Source organism: Ictidomys tridecemlineatus, chromosome 5 (genome assembly GCF_052094955.1).
Source record: "Ictidomys tridecemlineatus isolate mIctTri1 chromosome 5, mIctTri1.hap1, whole genome shotgun sequence".
Taxonomy (NCBI): Eukaryota; Metazoa; Chordata; class Mammalia; order Rodentia; family Sciuridae; genus Ictidomys; species Ictidomys tridecemlineatus.
This window is the reverse complement of record NC_135481.1, coordinates 109219375-109235304: the sequence shown is the minus strand read 5'-3', so window position 1 is coordinate 109235304 and position 15930 is coordinate 109219375. Positions and strand designations below refer to the sequence as shown.

At 45.8% G+C, this 15930-nt stretch overlaps 1 protein-coding gene and 1 pseudogene across 2 annotated transcripts in view; one reads left to right on the top strand and one right to left on the bottom strand.

The window, feature by feature from the left end:
* Positions 1 to 15930, top strand: part of Kcnk10 (potassium two pore domain channel subfamily K member 10) — a 127271-nt gene that overhangs the window by 12464 nt on the left and 98877 nt on the right. The window lies entirely within an intron of this gene.
* Positions 7073 to 7526, bottom strand: LOC101973498 (small ribosomal subunit protein uS17 pseudogene; annotated as a pseudogene).

The window sequence follows — 15930 nt, the reverse complement described above, 5'->3', positions numbered from 1 at the left end:
GGAGGAAGTTGAATCATGATCACTAAGGTCTCTTTGTTTCCCTAATTGTCCTAATTTAAGCTGCATCATTTACTAGTGGCTGATTCGGGCAAGTAATTTCATTTCTCTGTGACTTGGTCTCCTCTGTAAGACAGAGATGATTAGAGCCAGTGCTTCCTTGATCTGTTATGCAGATTAAATGAGGTGGTGCCTGCAAAGCTCTGGGAAGAGTGCCTGAGCCAGGTCAGGGACCCACGAGTGACACCTGTGTCCTGCTGTTGTGAAGGTCTGTGGATGCGGAGCAGGCTCCAGCTTAACCTCTTGAGAAGCATCTGGGTCACTGTCTGGATCATCTGGGTGGGGGTGGGCCATAGCAGACCCACCACTCCTGAGACCAATAGGCTCCCAGTGTTGTTGGTCCAGGTTTAAGAAACTAGAGAAAAGACCAGTGAAGGAATATGATTTGGAATCACAATGCTTCAGTCTGAGTTATTGTCTGTTTTTTTTTAAAAAATTTTTAATTGTAGTTGTACACAATACCTTTATTATATTTATTTTATTTTTATGTGGTGCTGAGGATAGAACCCAGCGCCTTGCACGTGCTAGGCGAGCACTCTACCCCTGAGCCACAACTCCAGCCCCTTGTCTGACTAATTTTATTGGCTGTGTGTCTTAGTCCATTTGAGCCTCTATAACAAAATACCATAAATGGGGCAGCTTATCACAGCAGAGAATTATTTCTCCCTGTTCTGGAGGCTGGGAAGTCCAAGATCAAGGTGTCAGTAGATGTTAGTGTGATGTCTAGTGAGGGCTCATTTTTTCTAGCTCATAGATGGTGACTTTTTGCTGGGTTCTCCCATGGCAGAAGGAGTGAGGGGGTCTCTCTTGGGTCTCTTTCAGAAGGACACTAATCCTAATACCATCACTGAAGGGGTTAGGATTTCAGCATATGAATTTTGGGAAGGTCACGAGCATTTAGAGCATACCACTTCATGAACTTGCTCAAGTCACTTAACTTCCCGATCCTTAGTTTTCCTCTGAGTAAAATACAGATCACAGGAACACTTATAGTTGCTAACGTGATCAACTGAGATAAGATTTATAAATGGTTAAATTGTAGACCAGCATTTCCCCCAAGTGTGTTCTATGATATAGAACACGAGTCTCAATAACTACTCTGAGGAAAAAAACAAATAAACAAAAATAATTACGGTCAAGACACTTTCTGTGTGTGTTGCGGGGATGCTGAGTCCTGCATGGAGGGTCTCCCTGTACCTTAGTGTGTTACCATATTGCTGGGTAACAAATAACCCCAGCATCCAATGGCTTAAGTTGGCAATAAATACTTATTCCCTCATGGGTTAGGAACTGGAGAACAGATCCACTGGGTGGTCTGGCTAGGAGTCTGTCACCACATCGTGGTCAGTGTCCACATTGACTTGTCGCCTGATGGCCTGTCGTCTGATAGTTTGCCTGGGGCTGAAGGGTCTCTTTCCAAGATGGCTCATTCATGGGACTTGCAGTCTGCTGCAGGTTGTAGGGAGAGGCCTCATTTCCCACCAGGATGGGCTTCTCCATGGGCTGCTTTGTGTCACGCAGTGCACAGTGGCTGGCTTTCTCCAGAGCAAGCGATTCCAGAAAGAACAAGGCAGAACTGGCAATGTCTTTTCTAACCTAATCTTAGAAATCACATATTGTCGCTATGACTGTGTTCTGTTCATTAGATGCCAGTCTAAGTTCAGTTCACATTTGGGGAGGGGAAGGGGAGGAGGAGGTCACTTTGGAAAGAAGGAGTGTCAGAGAATTTGAGAACATATTTTAATATCCCCGTGGGCAATTTCTTCGTATACTTACTGCTTATGTATTAAGTTCTAGGCGTGGTGCTAAGTGCTTTCGAGTCATTATCTCACATAATCTTCTTTATAATCCCAAGAAGCAGGTGAAATTATTCTCCCTGCTTTTCAAGTGAGTAGGCTTAAATAAGTCACCCATCATTATGGGCAGTGCTGTGACTTGAATCTGGGTCTGTCTCACTCCACCTTGTCCTTCTTTTCTTTTTTCTTTCTTTCTTTTTTTCTGATGATCCCGCAGGACAGAAATCTGCTTAATTTTGTTTGGCCCTGCATTTTCAACTGAATTACAGAACACTTATTGATTTAACTCCATTTCCTCTTCCTTGTACTCACTACATTATCCTAGAAAGACAGTGAGCCCGATGATGATTTATATAAAACACAAATATATGGTCTTTTGCTAGCTCCCAGGATACCCAGCCGTCCAAACTTTTTGTATTATTCCAATACAAAAAAGCATTCATGGAGCCTGTCTCCTGGGGGACCCGTGCAGTCTAAGTCTGTTAAAACATTAACAAAAAATGACGACACAATATGCCCTATTTTCCCCTCCCTGTAAAACCAGAGGTGGAGTGTGGAAGCTCATGGCCTGCCTTCTCTTACTTTGCAAGCTCCCTTCTTTTATGGACCATGAAAGCACCTGGGCTGAGCAGTGGGAATGCCTGGGGAGGGCTGTCGGTGCGTCTTGCGTCTGGGGTGTCCCTGCCATGGTGGCAGGCCAGGGTCTGAATCCTGTGACTAAAGCACACGTCAGATCTCACCCCACGACCGGTGGAGAGAGGACTGTTAGCACTCCTTGTCGTGTTTCGAGTAAACTTTTTTTTTTTTTTTAAATGTCCTTATTGCTTTTTCTGTACATTCCTGAAAAAAAAAAAATTACTGGCAGCAGGGTTCATTTGATGTCTAGGGTTCCCACGTTTCCCCATGTTACACGCTTGGCTTATTCCTGGGGCGATTTTGTATTCTGAAGGAAGTTTTTGGAGCCTCTGTGTTTGGGCAGAGAAGAGTGAATAGGGTTTCCTTTGAGTGCCTCTGTGGACTTGAGAATGACCGGGAGCTGGACATTGTTGGATATGTCACTTTCTGCACAAAATTACAAAGACAGAGTCTAGGGCACGATGGGAGAGGGTCAAATGAGACTGCCTGGGGCCCCTTCACGTTCCAGAGCCAGCTGTCAGGGTGTCTGTAGCCATAGCAACCAAGGGCAGATGAAGTCTCAGGATGCCAATGTGCCATTGTACCAAACCTCTAGTTCTGTCATCTCCTCTTCTATTCCTTCATCCTGGAATCCCCCTCCCCACAGTGACCGACTTCGAGGGTAGCTTCTACACAGCTCCTTTTAGTTTCAAAGTAACTCTACACTTCCTGAGACTCCATGCTCAATTCCTGGATCCACAGTGGTATTCATTGTGACCCAGAGCAAGCCACATGCACATAATTTCCTTCACATTTTCATTTTTACTATGAAAAATGGCTTGTAAGACTTGGTGTGTACAGACTTCAGCTGTAACTTAAGTTGTGCTTAAAGATGGTGGCTCCTGGCACTCCGTGCTTTGGACAGCTCTTTGGTTTAGATCTTGAATTTTTGAATGTGTTCTTAAAGAACAGAGAGAGCCAATGAGGCATGGTAACCAGAGCTCTGGTCTTTGGTCAGAAGATTTGGATCTTTTACTGGCTAGAGAGTGAGATGTGGCATGGTGTCATGAGGTTGGGAGGTGGGAGGTGGTCAGATTATGCAAGGTATAGCAAGTTGTATTAAGGAGTTTGTCTCCCCCCCAGCCCCCCGAGCCTCATGGGAAGACTTGGAATGGGGTAAAATAGAAAGATGACACAATTAAGTTTTTATTTTAAAGTTTATTTAAGCCACTCATAAGTCCACCAATGGAGTCAACAAATGTTTGTGGAGAATGAAGGCACAGTACTGGGTGCTGGAGTCGCCTGGAGTGTCTGCGTCTTCTTCTAGGAATTGGTGAAAAGCATCTGGGCAGAGAGAAGCTTTTCTTGACATCTTTGGTTTATGATAACCAATTCCAAACCTCCAGTTAAACGTAGGAGGTGTATCTTAAAGCAATGGTGACTGCATTTCAATTTCTGTTTGCTAAAATAATCTTTTCCCTGGCTTTGTTACACAGTCCTTGATTCTGTGATAATCTGCATATCTGGTGTGAACAAATCAATAAACCAGAAACTGGCGTGTCCACATTCTTGGGTACTTCAGACGCCTCTTGGAAACATACGGCTGTGAGTCCAGCATAATGGGCTTATTACAATTGCCATAGATCTCTCCACGCCTGCTGTCACTTTGTTCCTGGTGTGTCGGGGGCATTGTAACATTGAGGTATTTCTCCTTCAACTATAATGGGACCCCTGCTAGTCCTGTCCTTGTGGCCTCCGCTCAGAAGGCCTCCCCAGAGCCTGCATTCATGAGAGACTGTCTGCCCTGATCCTTTCTCTGCCAGGGTGAGAACACAGCTTCTGTGGGAGCATGAATGCCTGCTTGTCAGGAGATAATCTCCGCATTCAGCCTCAGCTCTAAAGACAGACACAGCACACAGCCACAGGGGGTGGGATTTGAGGAGCCTTCTAAGATCCCGTCTCCATGACCCACACTGCTCCTTCCCATGGCCACCAGGATGCCTAGGATCCATTGGTTACTCCGTTCACCAGCTGTTGCCATTCATCCATCTGGTTATTCTATAAACACTTATTGAGTAAGTGCCCATAGAAATGGGGCTTGGCGCTGAGCACAGAAAGATGACCCCCCCCCCATCCCACCGCCTGGGCTGTGCACCCAGAGAAGTCACAGCCTGGCCACTGAGCCAGGTGCACAAAGAATCATGATGGACCACGGTAAATGCACTGAAGGAGATAGGGATTAAAACTTCATCTGCAGAACTTGTCTTGACAAAGTGCAAACAGAGTTTCTCAGGTAACACTCTCTCTCTCAAGGGCCCGTGGGTACAGCAGAGTTAGGTGTATAAGCTGGGCCAGGAGGAATAGGACTCGGAACAGGTATTGATGGGCTGGCGTCAGGTGAGAAGGGGAAAGGTCAGAGGTGCTCTGCAGCGGGCAGACTGAGGGCTCTGGAGGGCAGGAGGTGTCAGGGAAGAGCAGGAAAGGGCCCTGAAAGCACACTTCCCTAGTGCAGATGTCCAGGACTCGTCCAGCTCACATTCAACTCTCTTCAGAAACTGGGAGGGACTTTCAAGATCTCTAAGCCCAGCAAAACTTCTTAGAAGGCACATGAAGTCTAGATTTGCTGCCCTTGCCCGGACAGCAAAGAAGGGACAAAGTGAGTGTTTGAACCCTGTGTGGTCACCTCCATTATCCAGAGGTGCCTCTTCTGGCAATGCCAACATGTGCTGAGCTCATTTTTCTCTTCTCCTTTTGGGAAAAAGAATTATTGGTTCGGGTGCAGTGGCACACGCCTGTAATCCCAGCAGCTTGGAGGATTGTGAGTTCAAAGCCAGCCTCAGCAACAGCAAAGTATCAAGCAACTCAGTGAGACCCTATCTCTAAATAAAATGCAGAGTAGGGCTGGGGATGTGACTCAGTGGTCGAGTGCCCCTGACTTCCATCCTGAGTACCAAGAAAAAAAAATTAATGAAGAGTGCTAGGCACAGTGGCTCATGCCTGTAATCCCAGTGACTCAGGAGGCTGAGGCAGGAGGATCGCAAGTTCAAAGCCAGCCTCAGCAATGCAGTCAGGCCATAAGTAACTTAGCAAGACCCTGTCTCAAAATAAAAAATAAAAAGGGCTGGGCATGTGGCTCAGTGGTTAAGTACCCCTGAACAGGAGGAGAAAGACAAGAAAAAAAAAAGAATTAATGAAGTAGGCTCAGCTAAGAGTTGGAGTGTATTGATGTTGAGATTTCTGTTGGTCCGCAGCAAGTGCTGATGTATGTGTGTCCTCAGCCTCTTGGAGAAGAAATTCATCCATCTAACAGCAGATGTTTGCTGCGTGCCTTCTTTGTGCCAGGCACTGTTCTGTGCCCTCTAGGTACAGTGATGAATAAGACGAAGTCTCCATCCCCATGTTGCCAAAACTCAGCGTCCCTTTTGGACACTCAGTTGACGTCCTCTTCACTCTAGAAATCAATTGGATAAGTAAAGGGGTTCAAAAAATATTACACACAGAATGAAAATGAAGGTATTCTGATGTCACATTGCTCTGCAAAAAAACCTTTCCATTGACAAGTTAGTATGAAATGAGTGTCCATCCTGCTGAAGTCAGCAACAGTCCGTCAGAAAATTCAGTGATTTCAAAGAAGGCTTCTGAACTGGCTAGTTTGTATTTAAATTTTGTGAAGAACTCCTGTTCATTAGGAATGTGTGTTCTGTGCATGTACACTGAGAGGAGAGGAGAGTTTGGGTCTCCCCCATGATAGTGGCATGTAAATTGATCTCTAAGGAATTGCAGTGTGAGGTACTTAAATACACACACGTGCCCACACACAGGCACACACTCTAGCAGATGGGAACATTTTGCTATTCAGGATTTCCAGAGTGTCGATGTCTTCTAAATGGGGGTTGACATGGGCTTCTGTTTGGGATGAGGCTGGCCATCTCCAGGCTGCTGGAGCAGACAGGCGAATGGACCAGCCTGAGTCACAAGAGCCTAAGGAGGCATCAGATGGTTGAACTGGCTCTGGTGTCCACTAGCAATCCAGGGGTCCTGAGCGTCATACCTGGAGCTTGAGGCAGGTCAGTAAGGCCACACTGATGTTGCCAGGGCTCTTAGCTGAGTGGCTGGGAGAGGCCATCCTGCCAGAAGCTCCCAGAGATTTCTGTTGTATTTGAAACCAGTCCTGTTGGTCAGTGGTACTGATGACCATGTTTTCTGACTGGCTGCTGCTAGAGATGAGATGTGTGATGAGAAGGTGTAGGTGGCCCCCCTCTGCCACTTCCAAGCTTCTGACCTTAGGTGCTAACTTACCTCTCTGAGTGCAGGTTACCCTACCTGAGATCCAGAAACGGTAGCAATACCCACCCTTGGGGAATGGGTACTGTTGTGAGACTGAAGTGAGACTGTGCATGCAAAGAGCAGGGCTCAGTGCTGGGCATGGGAGGCACCTATTAGATGAAGGCAATGATGTAATTGGTAGCAGATCTTTACTGGAGATCTTCAATGCATTAAGCAAAGTACTCAGTGCATAACACATAAGATATAATTTATTATTTTTTTGGAAGGGGGAAAATTTCTTTATTTTATTTCAGGAAGTGCACAGGCATCCAGTCTGATTACTTCTGGAATTGCTTCTTGGTGCTAGTGGCCTTGGTGACCTTGAGCAGGTTGAAGCACACCATCTTGTTTAGGGGCTGTTCCTCCCCCACTGTGACAATGTCACTGATTTGGATGACCTGAAAGCAGGGGATAGATGCATGAATATATTTATGTAGCACTTCTCAAAGTGATTGTACTTGTAGCTGTAGCTGAGATAGTCCCAGTGGATTATAATGGTCCTCTGCATCTTCATCTTGATCACCACACCTAATAGGGTCTGCCACCAGGGAAGGGCTGTTTCTTGTCAGTGATGGCACCCTCAATGGCTTCTTTGGGCATCTTGAAGCCCAAACCAATGTTCTTGTATTGCACGAGCTTCTCCTTGTTCATTTCTCCCAGCAAGGCCCTCTTCTTGTTTTGAGAGATGGTTGGCTACTTCTGGTGGTCATGCTCAGTGTGAACGTCCCTCATCTTCCTGGCCATGTGAAAAAAAAAAGCTATAATTTATTCTTTCCAGTGGCCTATGTCACTTTGCTTGTCCTTCTGGTTAATATCCTGATATTTAGCCAACCAACCTAGATATTGACTCATGCCTTTCAAAGAACCTGCATGTAGTGAGGGATCTATATCTATTAAAAAAAGCCCTAGCTTCTATAAGATGTACTTTATATGCCATAAATTTTTCTATTTAAAAATGTACAATTCAGTGGTTTTTTTTAGTCTGTTCACAGTGTTGTGTGACCATCATCACTATCCAATTTTAGAAAATATTCACAACTCCAAATGGAAACCCATACCTGTTGGTAGTCACTCTCCATTTCCCCTCAGCCTCTCCCAGCCTCAGGCAACCACAGATGTTTCTATTCTATGGATTTGACGAATCTGGACACTTTATATAAATGGAACACCATGTAGCCTTTTTCACTTAGTGTAATATTGTCAGGGTTCACTCATGTTGTGCCACCCATATCTATTCTGAGTGAAGAAATGGACAATCATCTGAGACAGCAGTAGTAGCTCTGTTTTGAAAACGAGGCAACCAGGGACTGAGTGTGTGCACACACTTGGACATGGTCATCCCCCTGGAAATACTTGAGCTGGGATTTGGCTTCAAGGCAAGACCTTGGCTCTTCTTGCCCACTCTGGTCTCTGGCTGGGCTTCTGTACCAGCTGAGCTTCATCTCTATGTAGGCAAGTGAGTCCCACTTGGGAGGTTGCCCCGGGCCAGGCCTGCCTAGTCCTCATTGGTGGGGTCATGGGAGTCCCTGATATTCTCCATCTACAGAGGAGGCGTGGCTCTGTGGCTGTACAACTATATGGTGGCTTCTGAGAGACATGCAGTGGTCAATTATTCTTTTGTCCATTTCCCAAGGATTATGCTATGTCCTTGTGTTTTAGGCAGTTTTTTTACTCTTATGACCAAAAGACCTGAAAAGAACAATTTTCGAGGAGAAAAAGTTGATTTGAGTCTCACGGTTTCAGAGGTCTCAGTTCATAGATGGCCAGCTCCATTCCTCGGGACCTAATGTGAGGCAGAATGTCATAGTGGAAGTGTGTGGTGGAGGAAAGCAGCTGGGCGCATGGTACCAGGAAGGCAAGAAGGAGAGAGAGAGAGAGAGAGAGAGAGAGAGAGAGAGAGAGAGAGAGAGAGAGAGAAAGGGGGTGGGGGGCAAGTGTGAGCACCCTGCTCTGCAAGGAAAAAATATATACCCCAAAGGCACACCCCCTGGGACCTGCTTCCTCCAGCTACACCCTACCTGCCTGCAGTTATCCCCCTGTTAGGGGATTAGTGCACTAGTGATTAGGTCAAAACACTCATAACCCAATCATTTCACCTCTTAACCTTCTTGCACTGTCTCACACATAAGCTTTTGGGGGACACCTCACATCTAAACTGTATCACCTGGGAAAGTGACAGAAATGCAAATGATGGGAGAAACATCTGGGTTTGCAGCCCAGCCATCTAGTCACCAGTGTGGTGGAGGAGAGGTCTTCGTTCTTTGTTCTTCTTTGTTCTTCTTCAATAGTGGATTGTGGTGAAACACGGGAGTGTAAGACAGTTCCCTTCCTCCCCTCCTACTTGTACCCCCGCCACACCCCAGGGCTTCTCTGGAGACACGAGATGAAGTGTCCATTCCTTAGTGGCTGAGACAGTAGCGGGGGTGGTGGGAGTAGGGAAAGGCTGAGTACCAGTGCTCCCTTGCCCGTCTTCGTTGATCATGAGGGAACTAAGTGGGCTGTGAAGGTGGGGTAGCAGCACATCCACCAACTACTAGTCTTCCCTCCTTCCAGGTCCCTTTAGAAGCACGACACCTGGCTTTGATGTAAAACTGATGGGAATTGGCCCTTGAATTAGCTAGGTGTCTGGAAGCACGTGACGGCTGGTATGTGCTTGACGTAGGGGAACGTGGTCTACTGTAGGCGTCTCATGCAGTGGTTCCAGCCCTGGTCTCAGTTGATGTGGGACTTTCAGTGTCAGCTCGGTATGATGTAGTGGATGTCCAGTGCCTGTCCTTGTCCTCATTGTTCCCACTCCTATACACAGTGACCAACTTCTGACTGCCAATTCTTGCATCCCCCCCCCCTTTTTAAACTGAAACAACTTTGCTGCCTCATGGAAGGCAGAAAGGGTGGGGAGCTAGTGCACCCTCAAACACTGACTGACGGGAGATACTGCATGACCACCCCAGCTCCCTGAGTCTTGGGTCAGAGAACTCAGGAATATGTTTTTCCAGGTAGGAAAAATTCCTTTTGCCCACAGTGTGGCTAGCTCGATGCTGACCTTTTCTCAGTGTTCCTGGCTGCCTTGCCATCCCTAGCTCCTCTTCTCCAGTCCCCTCCTGGTACTTTCTTTGCCTTCCAAACTATGTGTGCTCAAATCCTTATTGCAGGTTCGGTTTCTGGGGAAACCAAATGAAGACATATGGGAAAGCTGATCCTCCCTGCTTCTCTGCCTCTTGGGAGGGAGGGGAGAGGCTTCAGTGGCCCAAGCTGCTTGACTTCTCAGGCGGGCTAAATGGGCCTCAGGGGACGTAATCTTAGCTACTCAGCAGCTCTCTCCCCAAGACATCTTTAGTACGAATCCTGGTGCTGGTAGGTGATCCATGCAGCAGGCAAAGAGAGGTAAAGGCTTGTTGGGGCTCCTCCCAGTTTGTTTCCATAATTCTGCTTCTCAAAAGAGGGCAAAGTGAAGTCCAGTTGATTCTCATTATTTATGATAATTACTATGTTCTACACACTTGCTGCAAATACTGAATGAGCAAATGCAAACCATTTCTTCCAGGGTAACACCAGGCAAGCTTGCTGTAAACCTCTGGTTCAGCAGGCTCATCCAGTGATCCAGACATAACCTTGTTTTATCTGTGTTCCTGTTTGAAGTCACCTTATCACATAGTGTCGATTCACTGAGCACTGAACTTGTGGAAACAGCATGGTAACTCATGCCTGAAGGAAGCTTATCTAACACATGTGATGTTTCTAAGACACCTCACGTCTTCTTGCATATAGGGACACTAGACACCGCTTCATTTTAAGTCACCCACAAAAAGTTAAAAATGGGAAAAAGATGGCACTCACGACATCACAAAAGGACACTTGCTTGTAGTATAGAGCAGGAACAAGAAATCAGAATGTAGCCTTGTTCAACCTTAGCTCTGGATGTAGGTATCAGGTGATTTAAAACATTTTCACTATGCTGCCCAGGCTTGTGAATGGCCACAAAAATACCATGAGTATTGATTCAGGGGTTATAAGTAAATTTTATCAAGTGTTAGATAATGTAGGCCAAGTGTCTTTTTTTTTTCGGGGGGGTACCAGGGATTGAACTCGGGGGCACTCAACCACTGAGCCACATCCCCAGCCCTATTTGGTATTTTATTTAGAGACAGGGTCTCACTGAGTTGCTTATTGCCTTGCTATTGCTGAGGTTGGCTTTGAACTCACGATCTTCCTGCCTCAGCCTCCTGACCTGCTGGGATTACAGGTGTGTGCCACTGTGCCAAATTTCACAGTTTCTTTCTTATCTCACCACAGTCAGACTATTTTGATTCAGTATATTTGTAAACAAGTGGACCAGGTTCTGTGACAGATACTGAGATGTTCATGGGATGGTCCCTGCCCTTAAGGGGCATCCATTCTGGTGGCCCAGGGGTTGCCAACTTCAACCCAAGACACAATACATATTGGAGAAGAGAGAAGGAGTTCTGTGGGGCCTTGAAGAAGGGAATTGAGAGTAAGAGTGAGGAAGGACTGGAGGGAAGTCCTGGATGGATCTTGAGAAGCATCTGACACTTTGAACACTCAGATACGATCTGTCAGAACAACCTCATTTTCTGCGATCACATTGCCAGGCTACCTGCAGCGTCCCTACCCTCTGGTTCTACTTTATTCCTCCATGGATGAAGAGGGTCTTCTCTCCCTAAGGCCAATCCCTCTACTTACCCTGGGGACACCGTTGCTCTTTGGGACATGAGTCTTCTGCTGAACCATCAGTCTCTCCCTCTCTTCTTGCATATTTCTTTCAGCATGTAAATGGATCTCCCACCACTCCCCTGGACCCCTCCCCTCCAGCCAGCATCTCATTCAACATCTCCGGAGAGAGGTGTCTGGGAACACTGTCTCACTTCCTCACCTCACCTTCTTCCTCAGCCAGCCCACTTCCCGGGGATTGCTCCTATCCAGGTCAGCAGTAGACACTGCGTCGTCTTTCTGGTCTTTCTCTGAAGTGTCCATTAGGATGCTTGCTGCCATATGTTGCAGAATGTCCTGCTAAAGTGGCTCACCCAACCCCGGCATTGACAGCTAAGAGAGTGGTGTGCTCACTGAGCACGGGTGTCCCAGGCTGGCTCAGCGGTTTTGTAATGCCATCAAGGGCCCAGATTTGTTCAGCTTCCTGCCCTGTCTGCCTTCATCACATCAGGAAAGGCTCCCAGGGGGCTCCAGCAGCCGTTACGTCCTCAAATCAGGGAAGGAACTCAAGTGGCCTTTTCTTCCTTTCCTTTTCTCTCTCATTCTTTCTTTCTCTCCCTTCCTTCCCTTCTCTCCTTCCTTCCTTCCTTCTTTCCTTCCTTCCTTCTTTCTTTCTCCCTCTCCATCTCCCTCTTTCTTTCCTGGGGGTTGAACCCAGGGGCACTTAACCACTGAGCCACCCCACCAACCTTTTTTATTTTTTATTTTGAGACAGTGTCTTGCAGGGTTGGTTAGGGCCTCACCAAGTTGCTGAGGATGATCTTGAACTTGGGATCCTCCTGCCTCAGCCTCCCCGGCTGGGATTCCAGGTATGTGCCACTGCACTCTGCCTTGCCTTGCCTTGTTTTGTCTTGTCTTCTCTCCTCTCCTCTCCTCTCTCTCTCTTCCTTCCTTTCTTCCTTTTTTATCATGGAGGATTATTTTCCCCCTTGGAACCCCTGCACACACTTCTTATTTCAGCCCTTAAACCAATCACGAGCAAGAGGGAATGATATTATCCTTATTATATTGGACCAAGTGAGATTCATTTCAAGTCTGTGAGTCAGGCCAGTGTTCTTTGAAATGTTGTCATCTAACTAATATTTAAGTAAAATTGGGTCTGTTCGTAGGACGGGAGGAGGGTGAGTGTGACGGTGACAGGCAGGGTTTGCACATCTTCACCCCACAAATGGCCAATGACTTTGCCCTTCTTGAGGTACTTCCTTCTGTCACTTCACTTGCATTTTTAAAGTATTCTAAACTTTTTATGGGCGCATTATAATTACATACAACAGTGGGATTCATTGTTACATATTCTCATATGCACATGATATAACAATATAATTTGGCCACTATCATTCCCCAGGATTTCCCCTTTCTGTCACTTTCTTTATATATATAAGTTGTCAATAGACATTTATTTCATTTATTTATATGCAGTGCTGAGAATTGAACCCAGTGCCTCACATATACCAGGCAAGTGTGCTACCACTGAGCCACAGCACCAGCTCCATCTACACTTTCTTTGTGACTCCATATTCTCTGGGTTTTCTGTTCACCTTCCTCTCAGTTTCCTGTCAGTTCCTGTCATGTTGACCCATTTCTACGTGGCTGAAGGTCCACATGCTTAGATGGAGGCCCTTCTGGTCTTGGATCGTACATTACCCTAGGTGATCTCTGTGGCTCCTTAGCGCCACAAAAATGGCACCGCTTCTAAGAGTGTATCTCCAGCTGCCTCCTTGGTGTGTCCACTCGTGTGTCCGGGCTCCTTCCCACTACCAGGACTAACACAGAACTGTGGACTCTGCATCCCAAATCTGCCCAAGGAACTCTAGACTCCCTCCTCTCTCTCTGCCTCTGCTGCCACCACCCTGGCCCCATGTGTATTCCTAGTTGGATGGCTGACATATATTTTTATTGGTTTCTTCACTTCTGCTTCCACTAATGGTTTCTCTGTGGGTTAGCCATGGAGAGATCAAGTCAGAATTCTGTACCCTTGAGCTAACGATTCTGCACTGGGCCTCTTCCCCTTGGCGCACTAGCTGAGGTCCTGTTGCTGGCCTGCCATGCCCTGTGCGGTGGCTGCCCCTAACTCCTTTCCCAACCTTGTCTTGAGGCTCCTTGTCCAGCTCTGTCTGGACTTCTTTCTGTCCCTTGAACGGATCAGCTCTTCTCTATTGGAGGAATTTTGCAGGGCCCGTTGTTCCTTTTCTCTTCTACTCGATCTTCATGTGACCAGCTCCTCCTCACCTCTGAAATCTCGTCCCAAATGCCATGTCCTCAGTCAGAGAAGCTTTCTGTAACCACCCACTCCTGCCAAGCACCTTCTGTCACAGCACCCTGTTACAATTCTCTGCATGATGCCCTGGAAAAAAAAATGTTTGTTTTGTTAATTTTATAAACTAAAACTCCTAAAATGATATCATCATGAAATCAAGGGAGGAGAGAGTCTTAGGAAGCTGAACTTAATTAGCAGTGTTAAATGCTCTTGTGAAGACTGAAGATAATGGTAATGGTAATGATAACGAGGACAGCAAAGCTGCTGCTGATGGTGATGTGATGATGACAGAGACAACCATCATGTGTGGTTACATGAACTTGAAACAGTGCCAGATGCTTTGCATACTTTTTCTTACTTAGCCCTGACAACGTCTCTATTGTCAGAGAATGTTATCATTTCCATTGTATGGAGGGGAACACTGAGACTTAGGGAGAACAGTCACGCTGTCTGTTGTATAGTAGTTTCCAATTAATGTTTTCTATGTGAATAAGTGGATTTTCCACAAGATCCTGGAGCTGGTACAGTTCAGCTGAGAGACCAACTTAGGTCTGAGTAATTCCAAAGTCCATGTTTATCATCACTGTTCTATATTTGCTCAGACGATGTCTGAAACCACACTGAATGAAAGGGTAAGGGAAATACAATATAGCATAGTTGTTTTCTTATTTATTTTAAAGTTATGAGGAGTAAAATGAATTTTCAAGGCCAAATTTTTCTCCATTTTGGGCTCCACCCACTTTATTTGAAGGCATAGTTGAGTTTGGGGAAAGTATTAGGAATAAGTCCTCATTGAATGATTTTCTTATTAAAATACCCTGACAATGTGCTCTTTATGTGATGAGTGAGGGAAGAACCCATGTGCATGGTGCTAGGGTGGGTGCCTCCTAAACCAAGTTCAGAGTTTGGGAATCAGGCAGAGCACCCAGCATTAGATGTTTTCTGGACATGCTAGTTTTTGGTTTATTCTAACATGAAGCATATGTGCAGTGCTTGTGGTACGCTCAGCACTGTTAGAGACCGATCGAGACCTTATGCAACATTAAAGACATAGTCATGGGCTGGGGATGTGACTCAAGTGGTAGTGCGCTCGCATGCGTGCAGCCCGGGTTCCATCCTCAGCACCACATACAAAGATGTTGTGTCCGCCGAAAACTAAAAAATAAATATTAAAATTCTCTCTCTCCTCTCTCTCTCTCTCTGTCTCTCTTTTAAAAAAAAAAAAGACATAGTCTTGCCCTTGCTGAGTTCATAGTCTAATTGGGAGGTGAAACATAAATGCGGGTAAATGCAAAGTCACAAGTGAAGACCACTAATGTCATTGATGAAGAGTGGTGTGGGCCAAGAAGGAAGTAGAAGAAGCTGGTGGTTTTGAATTTCCATTGCTCAGGGGAAGGAATGTGCATGGTCTGGTGAAGAACGAGGGGAAGATCTGGCTAAGCACAGGCAAGTTTGTGCACATTTGTAAGATTTGCCCAAGGGACATAAAGGGCCGAAACGTATTGGGAAGGAAATCAGGAGAAGTTTGGAAAAGAGGGATAGGGAAACTGTCAATAGAGGAGGTGAGATTAGGTTGGTAGTAATAGCTGCTTGGGGTTTCTGAGATCTGATGTGGCTTGAAGGAACATTTGTGAGGGATAATCTTGCAGTAGGTGCATTTGGTAGCAAAACCAGCTTCAAATTTGAAATACTGGTCAGGACAGGCTTTCTTAAGCTCCTATATCACCTTTAATTTTTAATTTTGGGGAAGCTATATTTTAAATATCACCCATACCAGTATATACTTAGTAGTTGAGTTCACTTTTAAAAACTTAAACAAATTTAGCTTTGCTATAAACTATGATATCTACTATACTTAATACTTTTCCTTAAACTTCTATCTCCATTTATTAAATATTCATTTTTAGTTATAGGTGGACACAATACCTTTATTCTATTTTTTATGTGGTGCTGAGGATCGAACCCAGTGCCTCATGCATGCTAGGTGAGTGCTGTACTGCTGAGCCACAACCCCAGCTCTATCCTCACTTAAAAACTTAACTAATCATAGTTTTAACACAAGCAGTAAGCTCTGAAAACATGGGTAATTTATGCTTATTCTAATTTTCCTAGTGTGTGTTAAAATAAACCCATGACCATTGCAAAAAGGTT